Consider the following 26,923-nt stretch of genomic DNA (forward strand, 5'->3'; position numbering starts at 1 on the left):
AGGTTATGTTAAATAAGAGTAACATACAAATCCATACTGAAGATGAAGTAAGTAAAGCCAAACCATTAAAATTGTGAAAATTGTTACTTGTTGGAACCTACACTAGGATTTAGGTAATATATACAATTATTTTCAAGTAGATGATGTTGCTCTAACGTGTCTTTTTCGTCAGTTCACTGTTCAATCAAAAACTCTACACATGTATATTTCTTACTATTATTGCTGCACACAATACTCTAACTATTATTGCTGCACACATTACTCTAACTGCAAAGCTGTCAGTCTCAAATGACTTACAGAATGAAAGGAAATAAGTGGATAGATAGCATTGTAAGAAGAAATAATGAGAATTAGACGATTCGTGAGTTGGCTCTTTTAATCAGCCATCCCAGCCAGCTTGCTAGCAACAAGGGACGGCTTCCAGTGGGGAAGGTCCCGAGGAGTGCCAGTATGGTCACTAGTGACCTCCGTTTTATCCGGGGCTGCAGTAGACAGTTGCTTGTTCTTCATTTTGGCTTTTGCCAGGTTGTAATCCCCAAGAAAGAAAGTAATTTTGCCCTTTCTACAAACATTTCCTTAAGAAATCTGAACCTCCATGCTTTTGTCCCAGATGAGGATACCTTGTTTTTAATTTTGCTTCTTCAGCTTCCTCTGGACTAGTTACTTTATCTTCCTTTTCCTTCTGCTTCTCTGTTGAAGCTATCTCGTGGACTTCTGCAGACAAAGAGGAGACACCAGGAAAAGACAGGATTAGTGGGTGGCAAAGGCTGCCAGGCGCCACCTTAGGACCACCCCACCCCCCAGGCCCGCCCTAGCTCTCCCGGCACCCGCTTGGGCCACCTTCCTTGTGTTGAATTTAAAGCACTGTTGAACTGAAATTAATGGTAGCAGAGATATACTGTGTGTGTGTGTGTGTGTGCGTGTGCTTGTAGTAGCATCTAAATTTTAAATTGGCGAGCTTAAACATAATAGTTTGTCTCTAAAATTTGAATGAAATTGTACAATTTTTAAAATATATGCTGTTCTGTTGGTATGCCTTATGTATACTCCCATCAAAATCCCACTAATAAAAATGTAACTGATAAACTCATCTTTACCAAGGTGACAAATATTGTATATGTGAAATGTTGTTTTGTTATGAAGTACTTTCATGAACAGTAAAAAGAATGACAAATTTTGACATTTTGGATATCTATGTATTGCTGAGGAATAGACCTTATGGGGAAGTTTTGCGTATATGCATGTGTATTCCCTGTATTTAAAAACGTATGGCAAAAGTAAATGTCAACAGCACTTCCTGTAACCAAGTCCAATCTCACTTGAAAATCAAGAAGCAAAATGACAAAAGATACTGGAATGCAGGATAGTAAAGGAATATATGTTTATGTTTTTGCCTTCTTTTGCATCCCTTGTTTCTCTCTCCCTTGCCTGTACTGAGATTTGGTCTTGATTTTCAGCTTCCCTTCTTTCCAGGCTGCTTCTTAAACATTTTGTACTTTGCTGTCCTTATAAATTAGCTATGGATATTCCATTTGTCAGGAGTGCTCTTCTATTCTTGGGCCCTTATGGAAATCCATCCCATCCTTTAAGACCTGGTACTTTCTGTGCGAAAGCTTCCTCAATCAAATGACACTGAAAGTGCTATCATTCATATTTTCATAGTTATTTATTTTCATCAATTCAATCACAATTATATTATCTGGTAACATAAATTCACTGTGCCTTATTGCCTCTATTAGATTGTGATTCTGTTGAGGAATGGAGATGGCTGTGTATTGTAACTCATGCAGAATGCTCAACAGTGCTATACACACAGTCATTACTCAAGCATCCCTTGAAAGATAAATGACATTGATTCAACATGAATATGTCAGCAAACTTCAGACTCTGAAGGCAGTATCACTTTAGGACTTTCGAGATAATGAAATCCTATACAGGAAGTCCTATTTCTTCTATATCCTCACACTGCAATGAAGAATGAATATTTTTCTCTATTAACATTTTTGTTAAAAATGCAATAAATAAATCTAATCTTCCAAAATGGCAAACAAATAAACAAACCTGGCATTGTCAGGGTATGATTTAATAGATACCTCCAACCTTAATTGCTGCTTTGTATTATGAGTTACAATTTGAAGTAAAATGTTGTTAGTGTCAGCTAAAATATATGATAAAATGTAGAACATCATAATGTTGAACAATTAAGCCCTTAGAAGAGTCTAAGTTCTGTTTATAGTTTCCATCTGTATTTTTGTTGTTGTTAAGCTAAGAAAGCAATGCAAAAACTATATTCATTTTTGAAATGGATAGAGCTTCTAGATTTTGGCAGCTCTAATTTGTCTTGTAAAATTTCAGTGACATTTAAGTGTTTTGGTTTTGATGTGTGATGTATTCTTGAAAATTCCTTTGAAATGTATCCAAAATGCTTTTTAATGATGTTGGCATTTGCTGAAACTTTGTATACTTGGTATCTATATGTGTACATGTTGAATTTTTCATAAGGATTGTATTTGTTAGCCAATCAAGTAACTTCAGGTTCTTAAACTATATTGTTTGTTTCTGTACGTTTCCACATGGTTGGATGGAGATTTAGCTGAGTTTGTGCAAATGGAGTACAGAAGAGCTTAATTAATTCCTTTAACAATTGAGCCACTCCTTTGAATATATGCATATGCTGCTCTACTAACAAAACTCATGAACAAATAGATCCATTATTCTCACCATATAAAAAAAAAAAAAACTTAAGAAGGATCAAAACCTGAATTTAAGACCTGAGACTATGAAGTTACTGGAAGAAAAACTCAAAAGACTCCAAGACATTGGTGTACGGGATGACATCTTGGACCCTCAAAGTACAGACAACAAAAGCAAAACTAAACAAAATGGACTATATCAAACTCAGAAGATTTTGTATAACAAAGGAAATATTCATTAGAGACATCTAACAGATTGTGAAAAATATTCGCAAACCAATTATCTGAAAAGGATTAATATCCCAAACATATCAACAACTTAAACACTTAAAACAGCACCAAAATAAAGTTGAGAAATGGGCAAAAGACTGCAATAGAAAGTTTGCAAAAGAAGAAATACGGAGGCTGGCACTGTGGCACAGCGGGTAAAGCTGCCACCTGCAACATCAGCATCCCATATGAGTGCTGATTTGAGTCCCAGCTGCTCCTCTTTTGATCCAAACCCATGCTAATGTGCCTAGGAAAGCAATAGAGGATGGCATGAGTACTTAGGCCTCTGCACCCAGGTGAGAGACCCAGAACACGCTCCTGGCTTCGGACAGGCCTAGCTCTAGCCGTTGTGGCAATTTGGGGAGTGAACCAGCTAATGGAGGACCTCCATCTCTTCTTTATCTCACTGTCTCTCTGTAACTCTTTCATGTAAAATAAAAAAAAAAAAAATCTTTTAAAAAAGAAGAAATACAAATGGCCAATAAATATATGAAAAAAGGCTCAACATCACTAGCCAGCCATCAGGGAAATGCAAATCAAATTATAATCAGATATCACCTCACTCCTGAAAGAATTGCTAAAATCCAAAACTGAGCGAATAACAAAAGCTAGCAAGGATGTGGACAAAGGGGAATGCTTGTACACTGTTGGTGGGGATGTAAATTAGTGCAGCTACTATGGAAAACACAGTGGAGATTTCTTCAAAAATTAGAAATAGACTTGTCATATGATTTAACAATCCCACAACTGGGCACATACCCAAAATTCTTGAGTATGTTGTATCAAAGAGACACCTGCACCACCATGTTTATAGCAGCACTGTTCACCATAGCCAAAATTTGGAAGTATCCAAAGATGAATGGATAAAGAAAATGTGGTATATAAACACAATGGAATATTATTCAGCTTTAAAAGAAAGAATGAAATTCTACCATTTGTAGCAAAATGAAAGCTTTGGAGGATAATATGTTTAGTGAAATAAGCCCAACCTAAAAAGACAAATATCACATGTTCTCATTTATATGTGGGAGCTAAAATTCAAGACACAAATAAAAAAGAAAGAAAAAAAAAGCAATGCCTGGGTGTATCAATATTGCTGCAAATACATTTTTGTAAAACTTTGTTTTACACCTTTCTCAAACCAATGCTTAGGAATGTTATGCTGTAATAATTTTAAAGATCTGTGACAACTTTAAAATTTAGTATACATGGATGAAATGAAAACTGAGTAGTTATTGTTTATAGTCATTGTCTATATTCCCATTAAACGGGGGTCTTTTTGCTTTTACATCTTAAACTTCTTGTGTCCTATGTTGTGCTGTGCATTGTTTTGAGTTCTCAATATAAAATATATTTGACAAAGTGAATAGAAAAGTGAAATAAGAGCTACAGCCATCATCTAAAATTTTTAAATGGACATGCAGTAATTATAAACACTTATTAATATAATGTGATATTTTCATACATATTATACATATAGTGTAATCAAATCAGGGTAATGATCATATCTATCACTCATACTTGTACTATTTATTTATGTTGATGACATTAAAATCTCTCTTTAAGCTATTTGGATATCAAATGCATTACTGTTAACTATATTCCCTGCAGAGAACTAATTATGAACCCGAGGCTCCAAAGGGAAAATGTATTAGGAGAATCTAGGCTTGGTGGGCTTTTAAAACAGTGAAGAGTGAAATATAGTTCTGAATAAATGGTTTACATTTTAGATTCAGTGTAATCAGAGCTTGTGGATGGTGATTAGAACATGCTAGATGCACTTGGTTTGAGATACAGCTGGAGTGTGTGTGTGTGTGTGTGTGTGTGTGTGATGCAGTATTGTGGGTATTGCTAGACTCTTAGATCAATATTGTGCAGGTGGAAGTTGTATGGGAAAGGGGAGAGGCTGAGATTTAGGATCAAGGATCATTCTTCTTAAGGGAGTGATAACTTTTAGTACAAACTCTTTACCCTAAAACACTATGCATTTAGCTGCTGCGAATATGATTTTCCCTTAGTGACACAGACTTTCCTTAAGCATCATGTTCAAACTTCCACTTTGACTATGACCTTGTCTAAATATGATCAGAGTCAGTGAACTCAAAAGGCCTCCATAGCCTTGGCAACTCATGACAAGAGCCTAGGATGATTACTAACGCCATAAACAAGAATGTCAATTTGTTAAGTCAACAACAGGAGTCACTGTGCGCTTACTCCTCATGTAGGATCTATGCCCTTAATGTGCTGTACACTGTGATTGAATGCTGTAACTAATACTCATACAATATTTTACACTTTGTGTTTCTGTGTGGGTAAAAACTGTTGTAAGCTTTACTTAATATATGCTAAATTGATCTTATGTATATAAAGATAATTGAAAATGAATCTTGATGTGAATGGAAGGGGAGAGGGAGCGGGAGAGGGGAGGGTTGCAGGTGGGAGGAAAGTGATGGGGGGGAAGCCATTGTAACCCATAAGCTGTACTTTGGAAATTTATATTCATTAAATAAAAGTTAAAAAAATTCTCAAAATAATTTTGTTATAATCATATTAACATCCTTTATTATTTAAATTTAATTTAAATTTTAATTGTTTCAATATAGTTCATAGATACAATTCTAAGAATATAATGCTGTCTCCTTTCTCCCTCCCTTCTCTGCTCTCTCATCCTCCCTCCCTCTGCCTTTCCCCACTCTCTCTACACTTCTCAGATAACATACCTATAATTTACATTTCAGTCAATGGCTTCATGCTCCTCTAAATAAAGACTTTATGAAGAAAAAGCAAAAGACCCTAGTTAAGTGGAAATATTGGCAGGGCTATAAATAATAATCAAATGGAAAAATAACTGTTTAACCCATTTGCACTCAATGACAAAGCAATCACAGATTATTAAACTATTGCAGTGTACCGTTCTTAACCATTACTTTGACAAAGTATGACACAAAGTTTTACAAAACTATACTTGCAGCAATACTAATACACATAGGAATTTTTTGTTGTTTTTTATTCCTTTTTAAATTTTAGCTCACACATATAAGGGGAGCATGTGGTATTTGTCTTCCTGTTGCCAGCTTATTTCACTCATCATGATGTCCTCCAGTTGCATCCATTTTGCTTCAAGTGGTACAATTCCATTTTTTATAGCTGAATAATTTTCCTCTGTGTATATATGACACATTTTCTTTATTCATTCACATGAATATTTTATTATTCTTAATTTATTTGGCCTGTAACTTAGAACATTGCTAAGATACTTATTTTCGCATTTTTTTCTGTTTAGAAAATTAATTGGAGAAGCTTTGGAAATGATGAGAATATATTAATTAAATAATTAAAATTAAGTAATGATATAATTAATCATATGGTTAACCTATTATATGGGTGAAATTGTGTCTCTTTCCATTTCAGTATTCATATGTTGGAGTTCTACAGTCCAGTAACTCAGGATGTGATCTAATGTGGAAATTGGGTCTTTACAGTGGTAATCAGGAGAAAATGAAATCAGAAGGCTAGATCCTAATCTCACGTGACATTAGACATCTACCTTCCAGAATGGTGATACTATGCATTTCTGTTTAGGCCTCTTAGCTAGTGGTGTTTTACTGTGGCAATCCTTATCAGGACTGGAACTAATGTATTCAGTGCCACTGTATTTTGGAGGTATTTGGTATTTGGTATTTGGAGGTATTTGGTGTACTTCCTTTGAATCTACTTATATACACATCTGTGGGTACACAAACATGCATTCAATTTTATAGGCAACTATCTGTGTTAACATTATAAATGAAGCATTTATCTATCATTTAATTAGCATCCCATACTGAGTTTCACCTAAGTTATGAAAGGGTATAAGAAGGGTTAACTCTAGATCAATTTGTGTCCTGCTGCTTTTCTAGATTCTGATCTGAAAATAATTCTGGCCATTGCTGGGACCTGTCACCACATTGTATCAATAACCGCATCATAGTCTATTTATATGAAATGGAAAGAATCACATTTCTTAGGTGTGTCCAGTCCCAAGCTGTCTTCACAGATGTGCCACTTGTGCATGTGTTCAGGGCCCACCCTTTGTACAATTCCTCCTAGAACTCCATTCCTGGTTTAGTGCTATTGTTTTCCTGTCATGCAACTTTTCACTTTGCACTGGAACCAGCAAATTGCATAGTTTATTCTACCCAGTTCCTCACTGTAGTACTAAGACAATCAGTGGATTCTGCCTACTCTGGAATCCCCAAATTCACTTTTGCTGTTCCTTGTTGTTAGTGGCTTCTCTGAGTCTTCTAATGTTTCATTCTTCAGAAAATGCTTCAGATATTCTTTTTTTTTTTTTTTTTGACAGGCAGAGTTAGACAGTGAGAGAGACAGAGAGAAACGAGAAACGTCTTCCTTCCCTTGGTTCACCCCTCAAATGGCCACTACGGCCTGCGCTGTGCCCATCTGAAGCCAGGAGCTAGGTGCTTCCTCCTGGTCTTCCATGCGGGTACAGGGCCCAAGCACTTGGGCCATCCTCCACTGCCTTACTGGGCCATAGCAGGGAGCTGGACTGGAAGAGGAGCAACCAGGACAGAATCTGGCGCCCCAACAGGGACTAGAATCTGGGGTGCTGGCGCCGCAGGCGGAGGATTAGCCAAGTTAGCCACAGCGCCAGCCCAGATATTCTTGATTATGTGGCTTCTTTTAAATAGCAATTTCTGCCCCAGTGTTTGCATTTTCCCTAGTGACTTACTCTAGCTATCTTTCCATGATTTGATAAAATGTTATCATGAGTAAGATTTTTTTAAAAAAAGATTCTACTGTCATAATAGCAGAGAGACATAGGCATAGTCTTCAGTTAATAAAATATAAGTAGTCAATTTACTTCTAGTCCTATTATTCTAAGACTTGTTGTACTTTGAATTTCTGCTAATAGGAAAATAACTTATTATGAATTAGAAATGTGAGCTATGTCTGCTTGAATTTTTCTAGTGGCAAGTAATAGAAAATTCAGCTAGTGACTCAAAATAGTTCATGAATGATCTTATATCATAAGAAAATCAGAGACAAGGAGTATCCACACTTGCTAATGCAGTTGTTCAGGGGCCTTATTGCTGGTACAATGCATATTTTCCAGTCTGCCTTGTTCTGCTTGTCGGTGAGCTCCTCATGGTTACCTGGGAGCTGCAGCATATCCAGGTATCACAGGCAGACTTGATGGCCTATAATGAAGAAGAGAAGATTTTCCTCCTGCACTTCTCATTTTCTTGACCACCAATTCTTTCTTATGAGCCTCACAACAAATCCTTCCATTTCCATTGACTAGAATTATATCATATCCCCATGACTCAAATACTCACAGTTAGGATGAATGAAGCCATCATGACTGGCCTGCCAGATAGAATTCCTTCCGGGGGTCTTGGGAATCCTTCAGATTTACAGAGGTTATAGTAACCTAATAACAGAAGAGAATTTGGGTCTATTGGAAAAGAGAGAAATTGGGAATTACTATAAGTTAGACAACAAACAATGTCTACCACCCTTAAAATTGAATATATGTAAAATCTACAGTAGAGAATCAGCACTCATGTGCATGTATGTGTGTGTGATCAAGCCAGAGAGGTTTTGCTTTCTCCTTCCCATTAAAATGACTAAACTGTTTTAGCATCAGCCTGGTAGATTGGAGCATGCAGTATCATAATCAAGTAGTGAATAAACAGCTGGCAGTGTGTGGGATGTCCATACTTATTTCTGGATGTGATTCCTGTCCTGAGGCACTGCTAAAGCACTGGGTAATGATTGCTGAATGGCCATTCATCCGAAGGAACAAATAATATGTGAATCTGCCTGGGGATACAACCAGCTAAAATTGGTGGAGTCATGTAATATGCATTTAGCTTGGTCAAGAGAGGAAGCCAGTCATAAGCTCAGGCAGGGTGTAATTGGCTCAGGACAAAAGAATAGATGAGATGATAAGGATTCTGGATAATATCCCCAACTCAGCTGATGCTACTCTCCTTCTTGGCCACTGTGTGGTACCTTTCAGGTACTTCCTTTGTTACAACATAGCAGTTGCACTGATGGCATAACAGTATGATACCACAATACAAAATAAAAATAACAAAGAAAAAATCTAGGAACCATGAGAGCTAGGGAAAATGTTAGGTGCCAAGAATTTCATTTTCTCAGTGTGCATTGTAATGCAAGCACTGGAGAGGATAATAGCCCCCTAGTGGCAGAAAGATGGAATGTTTATACTAACTGACAAAATGCAAGAACTACTAGACGTCCTAATTAAAGTCAGAAGCAAGATTTATTAGCAGGAATTTATGAAAACTGGCTGGGTGGCTAGAAGCCTCTTTATTTCTCTTTGTATCTGATTTTCTCTTTTTCAAAACCATAGGGTAGAAAAAAAGTATTAGTTAAAAGTAAAATGTGTAATTGCGTCATGACAAACTAAGATAAATAAATTCCTGCAGTAAATGATACACAGTTTATAGGAGAGTATTCCTACTCAGCAATTAATGAAATTGATTTAAATATTAGACCTCTAAATCAAAGGTCTAGGAAATGGCCTGTGAATACTTTTATGAATACTTGTATAGTACCTAGAATCCAGAGGGGCCTTCTTATATTGGTGGTATAGGGCAGCGGTAGGATAGCAGTTTTATTTTCAGAATCCATTCCAATGTCCATGCTATATTTTTTGGATCAGCAATGTAATGGAGCAAGCAGCATTAAGCTTTCTTGAAATCCAGAATATATAACATAAGGAAATGTGTTTAAACTTGGGTCTAAGCTTTGTCAAGATGGCAGAAGGGAAAATACACAGAGGGCAGAAGGTGATGTCCACCTCTGAAGCTGGCTTTTTCTGAGATCTTCACATGGCCTTTATGATAAATATCTACACTTGTGTTCCACTGAACAAGAATGTGCCTTTGATACTGACATTATTATTTTTATTTCAGAGATCATTGTTGTCCTGGCTTTTGCCAGTGGCAGATCATTTGTTGCCATATCCAACATGCTATCTCTGAGAATTTATTTTTAGCCTTCTCTGTATTACACTGGTTTCCTGTCTTATCATCTCTCTCTGAATGTAATGATCATATCCTAAACCTGTATTCATTGGGCTTTTTTTTTTTGTATATTTCACTTATGTATTCCAAACAGCATAATTTCGCTCTTCTGACTAGGTTTGTGATTTTTGAAAACGTGTACAAGATGTCACATCACTGACTAGAAGTTTTCCAGGTTCATTTTTCATTTCCTTTTAAGATTGCATATCTCCTAATTTCTGAGTTTGGGCTATTTTATAAAAGTGACAGATCAAATATTAATGTTTCCAGAGGATCAGTCAAAATTTAGTGTCAGAGGTCATAGCTACTTTCCTGCTGGTAAAGAATCTCCCTAAAAATAGAATAAGAGATTTCAGCCATTTTAAAACATGAGAGCATGCATCTTCCACATGGTGGGAAAGTCAAGAGGGGTTGTGTTGGTGGTAATTCCTTGTATGTGCTTCTATTGTTGCTCTTACCATGCTGTAATAATATTGGAACTATTTGCTTACATGGCTACCTTCTTTCTAATTTGTCTGTGTCCAGAGGGAGAGTCCATATCCCACTCATTTTATCTTCTAGAAGCCCAAATCACACAAACACAGTACTGGTAGAAGAGTGGATGTTTAATGAATATGTACCGAATGCATGAAGAATACACAAGAGATGCTTTGTCATTTTGTGCTCTGGAGGAGAGATTTTGGTAAGGGAAGTATCTCCTGGGACAAAGTCCCAGGTTGAAGCTTCAGGGCGAAGAGGCAAGAGAATGGGCTTAGCCAAGATTATTTCCCACCTGCTATGAAGCTGGTGTGGGGGACCCTCTATCATCCTGAATAGGTCAGAACCCCTGGGTAGTCACCTTCTTGACTTCCTGTTCTAAGCTGACACTCAGTTGGGAGTGAAACTGAGACCAGTTTCTACTTCAACTACTTGTCACCGAAGAGTTCTCAGTGTGCTGTAACAACTATCACAGACAGCAGCTCTTGTGTTGAACCCTTTGCTCTGAAGGCTCCGATAGCATTTACATTGCTACTCAGAGTTATAGTCTCACACTGTTCTCATAACAAAAATCCCTCAGGTAAAGGGGCTAATTAAATATACATGGGTTTTCCTTTTGCCAAAGGACAGCCAAATACCACTTCCTTCACATTTGCTTAAGGACAAGAGTATTTCAGTTTCAAAAAGGAATGTGTTTTGTTCTAAAATAAAATGTGGCACCTATGAAATCATATAAGATGTAATTTAAGGAAAACCAGCTCGGTATTATAACAGGATTTTCTTATCAAGCTCTCTCCAGATGCTGCAGCTGTCACTTAGGCCATGCCAATGTCTGGTGTCATGCCAGTTTGATGCAAGTTGGTTCCACTTGTCACCCCTTCAATTTCCCAGATGGCCTCAATTTTAAAGGGCATATTAGCATTATCATAGCCATCTTAAAGATGTGTCTTGGCTTGACTTTAAGCCCGTTTTGTTTCTAAGCCACAAAGTATAATGAAATACCACTGAGATAAAAAGGATTTTATTGTCTATATATGACATCAAATGCTCTAATCTTTGACCAGAGAAATTGAAGATTTTTAAAAAGGTTGTTCTATGAGATACACTGCAGTGTAGCATCAAAGAGAAAGAGAGATGCTTTTAGAACATACTGGTTTAAATAACAGGTAGGGGGGTGCTTTCCCTTGCACATTTTGAAAAACCCCATGCCTGTTTTGTGCACAGAAATAGTCTGTAAAAGACTACAGAACTGTGCGACAAAAATAGAAAATTCTGAAGACATAAATGCAGTCCAAATTAAATTATTAAACAGTAAAATTACTTGATCTGTCAATTATTAATAGCAAATCTCTAGCTTGCTTAAAATACAGATGTTTACCTCAGCACTTTCAGATGCCTTCCGTTTGGAAGATGTTTTGTTGCCTTAATATTATAACATCCAATTTTGTGATAAGGATGTTTGCTTCAGATGAAAGGAAGTCTCCAAGAGACTATTAATTGGCAATAACATTATCTGGCACTCTAAGTCGTGTTCTCTATGTTTGCTTAGAAATCTAGAACTTTAGTTTTTCTTATACACAGAATGGGAATAATGATATCTCCTTCGTGGGTTTGCAGTGAAGCCCAATGGTAGGTAATAGTTTAACAACACGCAGAGGACTTGGTACTCCATAGTTACTGGACTTGCTCTTGTTATAAGAAACACACGAATATGCCTTTTGGAAATATATGATAGGAAAACTTGTTTACAATTGGTTGCATGGATCCAGTTAATTGGGAGAGTTAATCTAAATTTATTTAAAACTCATTAGGACTCTGAATTGTATTATGTAGAGACAGCCAACCTTTGCCTCGCTAGAGGACAAAAGAGGGCTGTGTGTATTTCCTGTAATACAATCAAAGTGAAGTTTTGAGCTGGAAAATCTTCAGATCTATTAGTCCCCAGTCCACCATTAGAACAGAATAGGTCCTCAATCTGCTGCGTGTATAATTGTGCACTGCCCTCATTTGGTCTTGGAACAGAGAATGGCACCATTTCTCAAAAGGACGGAGCAAGGCAGAGGGTTGTTTGGTCAGATAGCGAAATAAATTTTTACGTATTAAATAATTAGTTTTGCAAGAGACATTAAATTACTTTTGCACAATTGAGTTGTGTGTCTAGATCTGTGTTTTATAAAGATGATGCCTTCAGCTGCACCATGCATGCATGCATGTACTGAAGCAAAGAGAAACACACAGGGGAGGAAAGAAAGTACAAAAAGCAGTTTGAAGGATAAATTGTTGGCACGTACTTTCCACATTCTTCATAGAGAAAAATGGCAGAAGATGGCGATGGTGGTTAAAAGATTTTTTTTTTCTGAATGTCGATTTGAATTCTAGTTTTACTATTACTGCCTGTGGAAACTTGGGCAAGTTACCTGAATTCTCTATAATCATGACTCAGCTTCTCTTCTTCATGTTTAAAGCATTGGTAAGGATATCATAGGATTCCTGTGATGACTAAATTCATAGATTTAAATGTATTGAAATCATGAAATGTTTCTTGAATACTCTAACATAAATTGCATAAGAATATCATTTTAGGTGATTGACACTGCCTTTCTTGTCTTAGGAGGGAGAAGAGTAGTTTACATTTTAAATTGGTGCAGAATCAATCTAAATTGCTTACAGTTCTTAAAACATTGTAACAATCCTTTTTTTCTATTTGCAATTTGAGATCTATATTTAAATCATATGATAGTGATTGGTGCTTGGTACAGTGGTTAAAACAATTTGAAATACTTTTATCTCATATTGAAGTGCCTGGGTTTCAGTCCCACCGCCTATTTAAATCCAGTTTCCTGCAATGCACACTCTGGAAGGCAGGAGGTGATGGCTAAAGTATGTGGGTCCCTGTCACCCACATGGAAGGCCTGAATTGAGTTCTGGGCTTCTGACTTTGGACTGACCTGACCCCAGCTGTTGAAGGCATTTGGGAATGGATGGATGATCTCTCACTCCTCTCTCTCTTTCCATCTCTTGTTCTTGCTCTTGTCCTGTATGGATTTCAAAACAAAGTAAAAATAAATAAATTTTAATTATTTTTATTTATGAAAGCAGTAGATTATACGTATTCACATTATGAATCTTGGCAACCCCACAAAGAGAAATTCAACTTTTCCATGTATCCATTTGATAGTTCTGGTCCCGTGGAATTGTTAGCTGGTTAAACAGGAGTACAGTATGTGAAGGTTCCTAAGGAATGAGTACTGCTGTACTCATCTTTATGCCTTGATTTTCACTGTAAGGGAAGAAAGGGTGAAATGCTTAGACAAAAACCTTACCAAATTTGATACAGAGTTACTTTTCAAATAGAGTGGAGCAAGAGTTCCTCCAAGCCATAGGCTCTGTCTGGGCAACTCACGTTTGGAGGGTTCAGCCAGATGGATTATTTTCTTCCATTGGATGTGATTGCTCCAACATGAGCCACCCTAATGTTTAGCATCGTTGTTAGTTTTCACTCTGCTTGTAACCAGCAGTGAGATCTTGCACAGGTCTTGGCTTTCATATTAGGATGTTGTAGACAATAATGCCTTCCTTATTTCATTTCTAAGGTTATTTTGTAAGAACAAAATATTTTGTGAAGCCCTACAAATATCTAGAATTTTAGCCCTATGTCAACTTCTTACCACCAGAGGTCAGAATTGTGGTAAAATCATCTGCTTTCTTCACAAGAACATAACTGCTTGGCGCAAGGCAAAATCAGCAACTTGCAAGCTGATCTTAGTTGAACTTTTTGATCCTTTTATTTATTTATTTTAAACCTATCTCACTCTTATCTTGACATCTGTTAAAAGAAGGTGAGAATATCCACCTTCTGAGGAATGTATAGAGAATTATCTCATTCAGGTATCTGAAAGTGATAAGGAATGAGTTCTCTGTCACGTCTCATTTCAGATGCTTTCTTTATAGAACGATTTTCCACATTCACAAATGCTGATGCCCAAACTGCTTAGATGTATTTGTGGGCTTAATGGGAATGCTCTTAGGATCAGAATGGGGGTTAATATCCACAGTGTTTCCTAGCTATTATGATTATTAATTTTACAGTGCACAACTGTTCATAGCGACTTTACTTATAATATCCCTGAACTGTGGTCAGTCCCGATATTCTTTAAAGAGTGGATGGTCAAACTATGCTTTAGCCTTTTCATGGAATATTGCTTGGTAATTTATAGCAATCAAACTACTGATGTAGGCAACGAGGTGGATGAGTCTCTAGGAAATTATAGGTTGAAATAATCCAGTCTCAAAGGTTTCATATTGTTTTGATTGCTTGATTCTATTTATACAACATTTTGAAATGATAAAATTTTAGAAAAAGAGTATCCACCTACCTTTGATGGTGTTCAGAGACTCTTCAGGGGGAAGGGAGGAACTGGATGGAAGTGGATGTGGTTATAAAGAAGCACAATTGGAGATTCTTCTGGTGTTGGAAGTGTTCACTCTATTGATTGAGTGGTAGACCCCAGATTTGCACACATGTCAAATTGTATAGAACTTAATACACATGAATTCAAATAGAAGTTGGGAATTTGAATAAGACCACTAACTTGTACCAATGTCAATATTCTGGTTGTACTATTATATTGCAAGGATACTTCAAAAAGTTAATATAAAATGGAATTAAAAGATAAATTGGTTTTGGTACAAAAATTTTTGAAATCCACACATAGTTTTTCCATAACACACACTTTCAATGAACTTTTTTTCTTTTTCTTTTTATTAATTTAAAGATAACAGATTTCATGTATTTCGTAGATACAGTTTTAAGAAGATAACCATACTTCTTTCCCTCCTCCTCTCCCTCCTCCTCTCCCTCCCAAAGTCCCCTCCTTCATTCACCTCATTTCCTTTCATTTATTTTTACAAAAACATAATTTTAATCCACTCTATAATCACCAAATTAGTTCATCACTAACCATAACATATAAAAAGTAGGAAGACTACAGCTCCACAGGAGTATAAACAAGGGCTAATAACAACAATCATGTCACAAAGTACCTATCATGCTTAGCTATTTTGATAAGCATCTTCTCTGTTTCATATATCCAGGCTGGCTTTTGAAAAATGTCCTTTCTTGAGTAGTCTAATTCTTCTATAAATAGAAAAGATGTAATAGACTCATTTGTTTATGTTTTCATTTTATTTTTACATATTCAAAGTTCTAATTACAAAACAACAGTTCAATAATGACAAATGGGATTCTGTCCCAGGCCAATTTCCATTGGCAACCATTTTCAACTCATCTACCTGTTAATTTTTATGGAAAATATTACTGTTAAAATGACTTCTATTGTAATCAGATTTTCTTTTTTACTTGATTTGCTTGGCAAATCACAGTCTAGTTTTCTGCAAACCTGAACCTATTTGATAATCATTTCTTCCAGTTTTTCTTTCTCCTGATGATAACCCAGAAACTACTGTCTGGCCTGCAACCAAGTTGTCTCCCAAGTTTTTGTTATGTGCTCTTGGTGATTTTGTTTATCTCCCTTCTTGTATTGGTCCTTGGTTTTTTGATTCCCATGTCTTCCTCATTATTGATTTTCTCTAGCTTCTCTAGTTGATGAGTGAAATTTCAGTGCTCTCTTTGTTTTTGCATTCTATCCTTAAAACTGCTAAACCACTTGTTTGTAACAACTAGTGTATGTGCTACTATGATCATTTGTGTGGAAATGGAGAGAAAGAACTAGACATGTCAGTTACAGAAATAATATCTTTCTTGCAATAGGTTATTGATTTGATAATGATAGTAACTATGGTATTCATTTGAGTCTTTATATTGTACCCAAACTGCTCAGTGGATGGGTCCTCTTGTCAAAGCTCTGTAACTTATATTTGTTATGATTTTCCATTTTGACATGATAGTTGCTATATTCTACGTTATTTGTAACTCTTCTTGGTTAGTTAAAAGGACTTCTAGAATTTTTGTGTGGTAATACATTGTAGGTGTAGCTACAAAGAAAACATCTGATAGCAAGCAAAAAGAAGGCATAAAGATCTATTTTTGTGAATATCCGTTATGTTTACAGAACTCAAAACTTAAAATGACAACTCTTAATCAAAAAGAGAAGCATTTTTGCTAAGCAATGATAAATCTATCTATAATCTAAAGAATTAATTTTTGCAAAAAGTTGCAATAGTGAATATTATTCTATTGTTTCCATGTCATAGCTTTGGTGCAATTAGAAAATATCAGATTAAGAAATATGAGGGCATAGTCACTAACAATGTAGTGTTTTCTCTTAAATATGTTAAATGCTATTGCAATTTTTAAAATATTTATTTTATTTATTTGAAAGGCAGAGTTAAAAAGAGAGAGAGGGAGAGACAGGGAGAGAGAGAGAGAGAGATCTTCCATAAACTAGTTTACTTCCTAAATGGCCGCAATATCTGGCAGGGCGAGGCTGAGGTCAGGAGCCAAGAGATCCTTCCTGGTCCCCCACATTGGGGCAGGGACCCAAGGACTTGAGTCATCTTCTGCTGATTTCCCAGGCACACTAGCATGGACCTGGATCAGAAGTGGAGCAGCCAGGACTCAAGCCAGTGTGCAAATGGGATGCTACACCACAGCATCAGCCCCAACATTGGAAGATTTTTCTCAGGAATATTACTAGATGCACAGTGTGTAGAGAAAGCCACACCATGAGAGCTGTCTGAATAGTTTCCTTGTATTATTTTTTTCTTTAAATTCTTGTGTAGCTTAGAACAGTCTGACATGTGGAAAGGAATGGATTAAAAACATTTTACCTTTGGGGAAGTTGTTGTGGTGTAGCAGCTTAAGGCACTACTTGGGGAGCCCATATCACATGTTCAAATGTTGGTTCAAATGGGGAGCAGTGCACACAGCAGACTCATAGAATAACAATTGCTTTCAGTAACACTCTGACCTCAAAATCAGCCCTTAAGTCTGATTCAACCCTGGATGGCTGAAAAGCCCATGACAGCATTTAAAGCTCAGAAAGCCAAGACATTGTGGCAAAAAAATGTCCTACATGAAGGATCTCTGTGAGTGAGACCCCAGTGGAAAGAAATGGTCATCAAAGAAGGAGGTACCTTTCTCTAAAGTGAGGAGAGAACTTCCACTTTGCTTATGGCCTTGTCTAAATACTGACAGAGTTTGTGGATTCAAAAGGCTTCCATCGCCTTGGCAGCTCATGGCAAGAGCCTTAAGTGGTCATGGACATCATACATAAGAGTGTTAATCATTTAAAAAAAAAATGGGAGTCACTGTGTGCTAACTCCCGGTGCAGGATCTCTGTCCTCAATGAGTTGTATTATGAGAGTTTACTGTAAAACTAGCTCTCAGTTTTTTGTTTTTGTTTTTTTTTTTTTTTGTGAGTGCATGCATGTGTGAATTACTGAAATCTTTATTTAGTATGGAGTTGCCATTCTGTGTACAAAGTTAATTGAAAATAACTCTTAATGGAGAATGGAACTGGAAGGGGCAAGGGAGGAGGAGAAGGAGGGGTGGGAGTGTAGGTGGGAGGGCAAATATTGTGGGAAGACTATTTTCCTAAAATTGTGCTTATTAAAGTTGTAATCTTTAAAAAAATTAATTAATTAAAAATGCTGATTCAAATCCTGGAAACATTGTTTTCAATTCAGCCTCCTGCTAATGCATCCTGGGAGGAAGAAGATGATGACTCAAGTGCCTGGGCACCTGCCATCCACATGGGACCTCCTGCTGGAGTTCCAGACTTCTGGCTTCAGCCTTTCCAGCCTCAAATGTTGTGGGCATCAAAGAGTGAATGAGAAGAAGGAAGATCTGTCTTTCTCCTTTTTTTATTTAGTAAATTTAAATTTCCAAAGTACAGTTAATGGATTACAATGGCTTCCCCCACCCTTAATTTCCCTCCCACTCACACCCCTCCCATCTCCTGCTCCCTCTCCCATTCCATTCACATCAAGATTCATTTTCAATTATCTTTATATACAAAAGATCAGTTCAGTATATATTAAGTAAAGATTTCATCAGTTTGCACCCACACAGAAACACAAAGTGTAAAATACTGTTTCAGTAGTAGTTATAGCATTACTTCACATTGGACAACACATTAAGGACAGATCCCACATGAGAAGTAAGTACACAGTGACTCCTGTTGTTGACTTACCAATTCGACACTCTTGTTTATGGCGTCAGTAATCTCCCTAAGCTCTAGTCATGAGTTGCCAAGGCTATGGAAGCCTTTTGAGTTAACTGACTTCGATCTTATTCTGACAGGGTCATAGTGAAAGTGGAAGTTCTCTCCTCCCTTCAGAGAATGGTACCTCCTTCTTTGATGGCCCTGTTCTTTCCACTGGGATCTCACTCACAGAGATCTTTCATTTAGGTGGTTTTTTTTTTTTTTTTTTTTTTTTTTTTTTTTTTTTTTTTGCCAGGGTGTCTTGGCTTTCCATGCCTAAAATACTCTCATGGGCTCTTCAGCCATATCTGAATGCCCTAAGGGCTGATTCTGAGGCCAGAGTGCTGTTCAGGACATCTGCCATTCTATGAGTCTGCTGTGTATCCTGCTTCCCATGATGAATCGTTCTCTCCCTTTTTGAATCTATCATTTAGTATTAGCAGACACTAGTCTTGTTTGTGTGATCCTTTTTACTCTTAGACCCATCAGTGTGATTAATTGTAAACTGAAATTGATCACTTGGACTAGTGAGATGGCAGTGGTACATGCCACCTTGATGGGATTGTATTGGGATCCCCTGGCATGATTCTAACTCCACCATTTGGGGCAAGTCTGATTGAGCATGTCCCAAATTGTACATCTCCTCCCTCTCTTATTCCCACTGTTATATTTAACAGGGATCACTTTCCAGTTAAATTTAAACACCTAAGAATAATTGTGTGTTAATTACAGAGTTCAACCAATAGTACTAGAACAAAACAAAGAAAAACTAAAATCGATAAAGTATTACATTGTACATCTTTGTCCTTCTTTGTCACTCTACCTTTCAAGTAGATGACAATCAACAAAAACAAACGTTTTAAAATAATTAAAATATTTTCATTTTTATTTTAAAAATAATCTTCCCATGATACAAAGTAGCAAAGAAATACTGCCAATATTCTTAGCATAAGAATAAAAATGGAAAGGTGGTCGCTGAATGCAGTCTCACAGCCTGAGGCTTTCATCAATGCAATTAAATAAATTTTTGTTGAAGTCTTACTGCATATGCCTCATTTTTTATTTTCTTAAACTTTTATTTAATAAATATAAATTTCCAAAATACAACTTTTGGATTATAGTGACTTTTCCCCCCATAACCTCCCTCCCACCTGCAACCATCCCATCTCCCACTCTCTCTCCCATCCCATTCTTCATCAAGATTCATTTTCAATTATCTTTATATACAGAAGATCAACTTGGTATATACTAAGTAAAGATTTCATATATTTTATATATAGAACTTTGTTATGTTCTCTACAACAAGAATCACCCATATGATAAGAAAAAATTCTCCACTCTCAAGATGGCTACAATCTAGTGTTGCTGACCAAATGTACACAGTCACAACAAAACAGAAGGCAAAGCTCCATGGTACAGAACTTAGCAAGTATTAGGGCTGCATAGCGATGAGAAAGTTAAATGTTAACCAGGGAGCTTCAGAAAACCTCCAAGGCAAGAAAGATTTAGTGCTTTCAGTGAGTGGTAGCAGGTCATTCACAAGGGAAAGGATGAAGCTTATGAAATGTCTCACATTTACATGACTTTTCAGCCTCCACAGTTCTGAAAGATTGCTTTTACACTATAATTACACTATAATTATTATTATTGTCCATTTTAAAGAAAAGGAATGTGAAGTGTTAGAACGCCTGAATGACTTTATTAAGGTTATAATTGTTACAAGTGGTTAGAGATAGCATAGTTGAAAAACGATTCCCAAATCTAATCTGATGATGGTTTTAAATATAATCTGCTCTTACTATGTTATGGTTGGCAAAGACCTAGAAATGTCAGTCTCACCAAATGTGATTTTGTGTGCAGGAGCAGAGTGTTTCTTTGATTATAAAGTATCCCTGCAATGATTCTTTAAAAATATTTGCTACAGTGATGGTTTATAAGACTGCTTCCAAACCTTCCATGTCATCAGGTAGATTCAGAAGGATATTTTAAGAGTACACATTCCAGCACCAATCATCACTATACATCCCCATCTATTTTATTTGAGAAACTATTTCTAGTGGCAAAAGATCAGTATTTTTAATTGCTTCTCTAGGAGCTAGAATCATCTGCTAGAAATGGAATAGACCATTCAAAAAAGTAAAATGAGAAATATAATTATTTTCATCATCCATTTCCAATATAAAATTTTGTATCACATCACCTCTACATATAACTAATGAAACTTTTTGATGAAACCTTAGGTGACAATGTCACAAGATTTAAAACTGGAAATATCTGATTAGTTACCGCTTTCAGCTAAGAATGCACACACTCATATCTCAATGATTTTTACTGAAGAATTCTGTCAGGTCCAGGAAGATTCTTCAGTTATTTGACTCTTGGTATATCTCATGAAAACTCTTTATTTGTAAATACAGGACCTGTCTGATTTAAGAAGGAAAAACAACTATGACAACATTTATGTAATGCATATTTTTAAAAGCAAATTTTTCTTCTTGCGTATAGTGCAGTTGATTTACCCACCTACATAAATTATAGAAATGATAAGAAAAATTTTGAAGTCACTGGAAATAAAAAAGATATAGAATAAATGACTTCAGAATAAATTATAACAGGAAGTAGCAAGCAAGCAACCCACCACTAACCACATGCTTCCCTCTGATTTAAAATGCATCAGGCATGGATTCAGTCTCAGTCTGGGAACTGTATCATCCAATCAAAACACTTGCATGATATTAACTGAGTGATTTCTTTTCTCTAGGCCTCTTTCCCATGGCTCAAAATATGGATTACATAGTTTCATAAATTGTAATAAGTGATTTAGTGATTTGATATGCAGATAATGAGATGGTAATGATGATGATGTCTGAGACTCAAGATTACCCAGAGTGCCTTAATAAAAATGCAAACACAAAACCTCCCATCAGACAGGTGCAAAACGGATCTGTATATGGAGATGGTATATGAAAAATGGTGTAATTCTGTAACTTCTTAACTATTTCTTTACAAGTATGATTGGTTGATGTTTACTAATATTGAATGATAAACATTTATTTGAAAAAGTAATTTTAAAACTCTTGATCACACTCTGAAGACATGGCTGATGCTATTCCAGACTATGATAAACGACACTTATTCCATTTCTCACTTTGTCATTTTTCTTTGTGATCTTTGATAAATTATTTTGCTTTATTTCAAAAATGTTTTTATTTATTTCATAGGCAAAGAGACTTAGGGATACAGACAGACAGAGAGCCTCAGGGATCCCAAATACTTGAGGCATCAATGCTGTTTCCCTGGATCTGCATTGTCAGGAAGCTAGAGTCAGGAGCTGGAGCCAAGAATCAAACCCAGGCACTTTGATATCCAATGGGGATTTTTCAACTGGCATTTTAGCTATAAGTCCCATCCTGATATTACCCATACTCACTAATGTAGCAGGGTTATCTGGATTATTTATCATTGAATTTAGAGAAATAGCTCTCATTACCCGATCCATAGTAAGAATTCAAGCTAGCATTCATCATATATTTATTTCAAACTCTATAATATTCATTTCCATCTTTATTAAATGTCACTTGGAGTGAGTATAATTTTTTATGTTGGTGTATAATCCCACATGATTATTCTCCTTACTTACTATTATAAACTGAGTTGGGTTATCCTGAAGCATAGATGTTGAAATCTTAAATCTTAACCCTCAGTATCTCAGAATGTGACAATATTTTGAGATGGAGTTTTTAAACAGGGGAGTGAGTTAAAATGTGGTCATTTTTGTAAGCCATAATCCACTATGACTGGTTGCCTCATTTAAAAAAAAAGCATATTTGAGCATGGACACATTCAGAGGGAAACCCATGTGTTGATACAGGGATTAGTCATCTACAAACCAAGGAGAGAGGCCTTGAACAGACCTTTGTCTCATAGCCCTCAGAATAAACCAACTGTGAAGGAACCTTGACGTCAGAGTTTTACTCTTCACAAATATGAGGAAATTAATTTTTGTTGTTTAAGGCACTGAGTCTGTTGTACTTTGTTAATGCAGCTACAGTAGAGATCCAGTTAGACAAGCTGTTTGAGTGCTAAGTTTTGCAAGGCTTAGCTTAGACATTGCAGCAAGCTGTGTACTCATCCTCTCCTTTTCCCATGTGATGTAGCATCCTGGATTCCATGGGCATAAAGGTGCTCTTTGATGGACAAGACCTTCAAGGCTTCCACAACAGTTGTGAAGTACCAGGGAACTCTCACTCCGAGGGCAAAGGTTGTGCATGTAGTCTGCCCACAGTTATGCTCCAGGAATTTAGGCTTGTAATTAAGGCGATCATTTCCCTCCCTTCCTGGCTCAGAGATTAACCAAAAAGTTGAGCACATTATCTAAGCTATGAAGATATTTTCAAATACGCACTGGATATAAAGAGCCTTTATTGACTGGCGCCACGGCTCACTAGGCTAATCCTCTGCCTTGCGGCTCTGGCACACCGGGTTCTAGTCCCGGTCGGGGCGCCGGATTCTGTCCCGGATGCCCCTCTTCCAGGCCAGCTCTCTGCTGTGGCCAGGGAGTACAGTGGAGGATGGCCCAAGTACTTGGGCCCTGCACCCCATGGGAGACCAGGAGAAGTACCTGGCTCCTGCCATCAGATCAGCGCAGTGCGCCGGCCACGGAGGCCATTGAAGGGTGAACCAACGGCGAAGGAAGACCTTTCTCTCTGTCTCGCTCTCTCACTATCCACTCTGCCTGTCAAAAAAAAAAAAAAAAAAAGCCTTTATTTATCTGACTCTGGAGTTGAGTCAGATAAATAAAGGCTCAAGATCTTTTTGCACAGAGGTAGGCCAGTCTCACAAAAGAAGCAACAGTGACAGATAAGACAAAGAGACTCGAATATATTCATATTTCCACAAATTAAGCTTCAATCCTACTCTTCTAGGATTGGTTATTTTAAGCAAGATATATGTCATCATATTCATGAAAAACACAACTAATACAGGGTATACACAATTTTTGGGAAAAAAAAGAGATACTAACATTCCAAAATACAAGATGCTATTTTCTCATTTTACATAGTAATTTACTTTTAGTTTTGCATATATTATTAAATTCATATAGATAACATATATTTGTTGTAAAATAAGTTCATACATTAAGCAAATAAAGTAAAATGTGATGGCTCATTCTTTATATCTCCCCTCATTCCCTATGGTAAGCATGATTTTCCTTTAGTGTGTAACCTTTAAGAAGTTATTTGTCTACATATGTATAGATCTGTTCTATATACATACAAACAATGAAAATTTTAGAATCATTTTCTTATTTTTTAAGATTTTTGCACAAATTTATGCATATTTATGGGGTACCATGTGAGATTTTGATTCATGTATACATTGTGTAATCTTCAAATCATGGCAATAATATATCCTCAAACATTCATCATTTATATGTATAAGGTGAAAATATCCAAAATCCTGTCTTCTGGCAATTTTATTTTATTTTATTTTATTTTAACTTTTATTTAATGAATATAAATTTCCAAAGTACAGAATATTGATTACAATGGCTTCCCCCCCATAACGTCCCTCCAACCCGCAACCCTCCCCTTATCCACTCCCTCTCCCCTTCCATTCACATCAAATTCATTTTCGATTCTCTCCATATACAGAAGATCAGTTTAGCATACATTAAGTAAAGATTTCAACAGTTTGCTCCCACACAGAAACATAAAGTGAAAAATACTGTTTGAGTACTAGTTATAGCATTAAATCTCAATGTACAGCACACTAAGGCCAAAGATCCTACATGAGGAGTAAGTGCACAGTGACTCCTGTTGTTGACTTAACAAATTGACACTCTTGTTTATGGCTTCAGTAACCACCCTAGGCTCTTGTCATGAGCTGCCAAGGCTATGGAAGCCCCCTGAGTTCACTGACTCTGATCATATTTAGACAAGGCCATGGTCAAAGTGGAAGTTCTCTCCTCCCTTCAGAGAAAGGTACCTCCTTCTTTGATGACCCATTCTTTCCACTGGGATCTCACTCATGGAGATCTTTCATTTAGGTTTTTTTTTTTTTTTTTTTTTTTTTTTTTGCCAGAGTGTCTTGGCTTTCCATGCCTGAAATACTCTCATGGGCATTTCAGCCGGATCCGCATGCCTTAAGGGCTGATTATGAGGCCAGAGTGCTGTTAGGACATTTGCCATTCTATGGGTCTGCTGTGTATCTCACTTCCCATGTTGGATCATTCTCTCCCTTTTTGATTCTATCAGCTAGTATTTGCAGACACTATTCTTGTTTATGTGATCCCTTTGGTTCTCAGTCCTATCATTACAATCAATTGTGAACAGAAATTGATCACTGGGACTAGTGAGATGGCATTGGTACATGCCACCTCGATGGGATTGAATTGGAATCCCCTGGCATGTTTCTAACTCTACCATTTGAGGTAAGTCAGATTGAGCATGTCCCGAATTGCACATCTCTTCCCTCTCTTATTCCCACTCTTATATTTAACAGCAATCACTTTTCAGTTAAGTTTCAGCACTTAAGAAGAATTGTGTATTGATTACAGTATTCAACCAAAAGTATTAAGTAGAACAAACAAAAAAAATACTAAGAGGGATAACATATTAAGCTGCTCATCAATAGTCAGCGTGAGGGCTGATCAAGTCACCGTTTCTCATAGTGTTCATTTCACTTTAACAGGTTTCCTTTTTGGTGCTCAGTTAGTTGTCACCTATCAAGGAGAACAAGTGGTATTTGTCCCTTTGGGATTGGCTTATTTCACTCAACATAATGTTTTCCAAATTCCTAACAGGGATCACTTTTCAGTTAAAATTTAAACACCTAAGAATAATTGTGTGTTAATTACAGAGTTCAACTAATGGTACTAGAACAAAAAAAAAATACTAAAATGGATAAAGTATTACATTGTACATCAACCGTCAGGACAAGAGCTGATCAAGTCACTGTTTCTCATAGTGTCCATTTCACTTCAACAAGTTTCCCCTTTGGTGCTCAGTTAGTTATCACCAATCAGGGACTGGCAATTTTAAAAGTGTATTATAATTATGTAAAGATACCCTATTGTGCAACATAACAGCAAAAATATAAATCTTACCTAAGTTTCACTTAGCACTCATTGGCCAAGATTTTCCCATTCCTCTCATATTTCCCATTGCTTCCTCAATCCTCCATTAACCTCTGGTAACCACCATTCTATTCCCAACTTCCATGAGATCAAAGTGTTAGATTCTGCACTTAAATTATATCGTGTAATACTTGTCTTTTTGTGCCTGGCTAATTTATAATTTATTTTTATTTTTATTTATTTAATTTTAAGCACTCATTTATTTATTTGAAAGAGTTACAGAGATAGAGAAAGAGGGAGAGATAGAGAGAGACAGACAGAGAGAGAGAGAGAGAGAGAGCTTCCATCTGCTGGTTCACTTCCCAAATGGCCACAATGGTAGAAGCTGGGCCCATGTGGGTGCAGGGGCCCAAGTATTTAGGCCATCCTGCTTCCCAGGTGCATTAGAGGGGAGCTGGCTTGGAAGTGGAGCAGCCAGAACTCAAACTAGCACCCAAATGAGATACCAGCACTAGCCCTGTATTTCTCTTGACTTCATGTTTTCTGGTTCTATCCATGTTGTAGCAAATGACAATATTTCATAATTTTATGGCCAACTAGTCCATTGTGCATATATTACACATTTTATTGATGCATTCATTGGATGATTAACACTGAGGTTGTCTCCATATCTTGGTTATTGGGAATAGTGGATGAGAGCACTCTGTCCATGCCTTGTCACTTTACTACTCAAATAAATAAGTTAAAGGTCCAGTTCAAGCCCTAGCTGCTCCGACTTTGAACCGACTTTCCTGCTTATGTGACTAGAAAGTAGACTATGGCATAAGTACTTGGGCTTTTGCCACCCATGTGATAGGCCACATGGAGTTTCTGCCTTCTGGGTTTCTGACCTGCTTGCTGTGTTCATTTGGGGAGCACTCTAGCAGATGGGAGATCTTTGATTCTCTCCATCAATCTGCCTTTTAAATAAATAAAATCCTTGAAATGTAATTAAGTTAAAAATTTTAAATAAGCTAAAAAATTAAAAATACTGCATCAAATTTGGTATCATCTAAAGGTCATTGATCATTGACAAAGGTGCAAATATCATGCATTGGCAATACCAATCTTTCCAATAAATGGTGTTAGGATAATTGGATATCCAAATACAGAACAATGAACCGGATGCATACTTCTCATCCTATA

The 26,923-nt window shown here is 36.7% G+C and overlaps 1 pseudogene; it reads right to left on the reverse strand.

Annotated features, from left to right (window-relative positions):
* Nucleotides 1–375: 375 nt before the first annotated feature.
* Nucleotides 376–26,923, reverse strand: part of LOC127482815 (cAMP-regulated phosphoprotein 19 pseudogene) — a 77,365-nt pseudogene continuing 50,817 nt past the window's right edge.

Source organism: Oryctolagus cuniculus, chromosome 4, assembly GCF_051225735.1.
Source record: "Oryctolagus cuniculus isolate XC-2025 breed Fujian yellow rabbit chromosome 4, ASM5122573v1, whole genome shotgun sequence".
NCBI classification, from domain to species: domain Eukaryota; kingdom Metazoa; phylum Chordata; class Mammalia; order Lagomorpha; family Leporidae; genus Oryctolagus; species Oryctolagus cuniculus.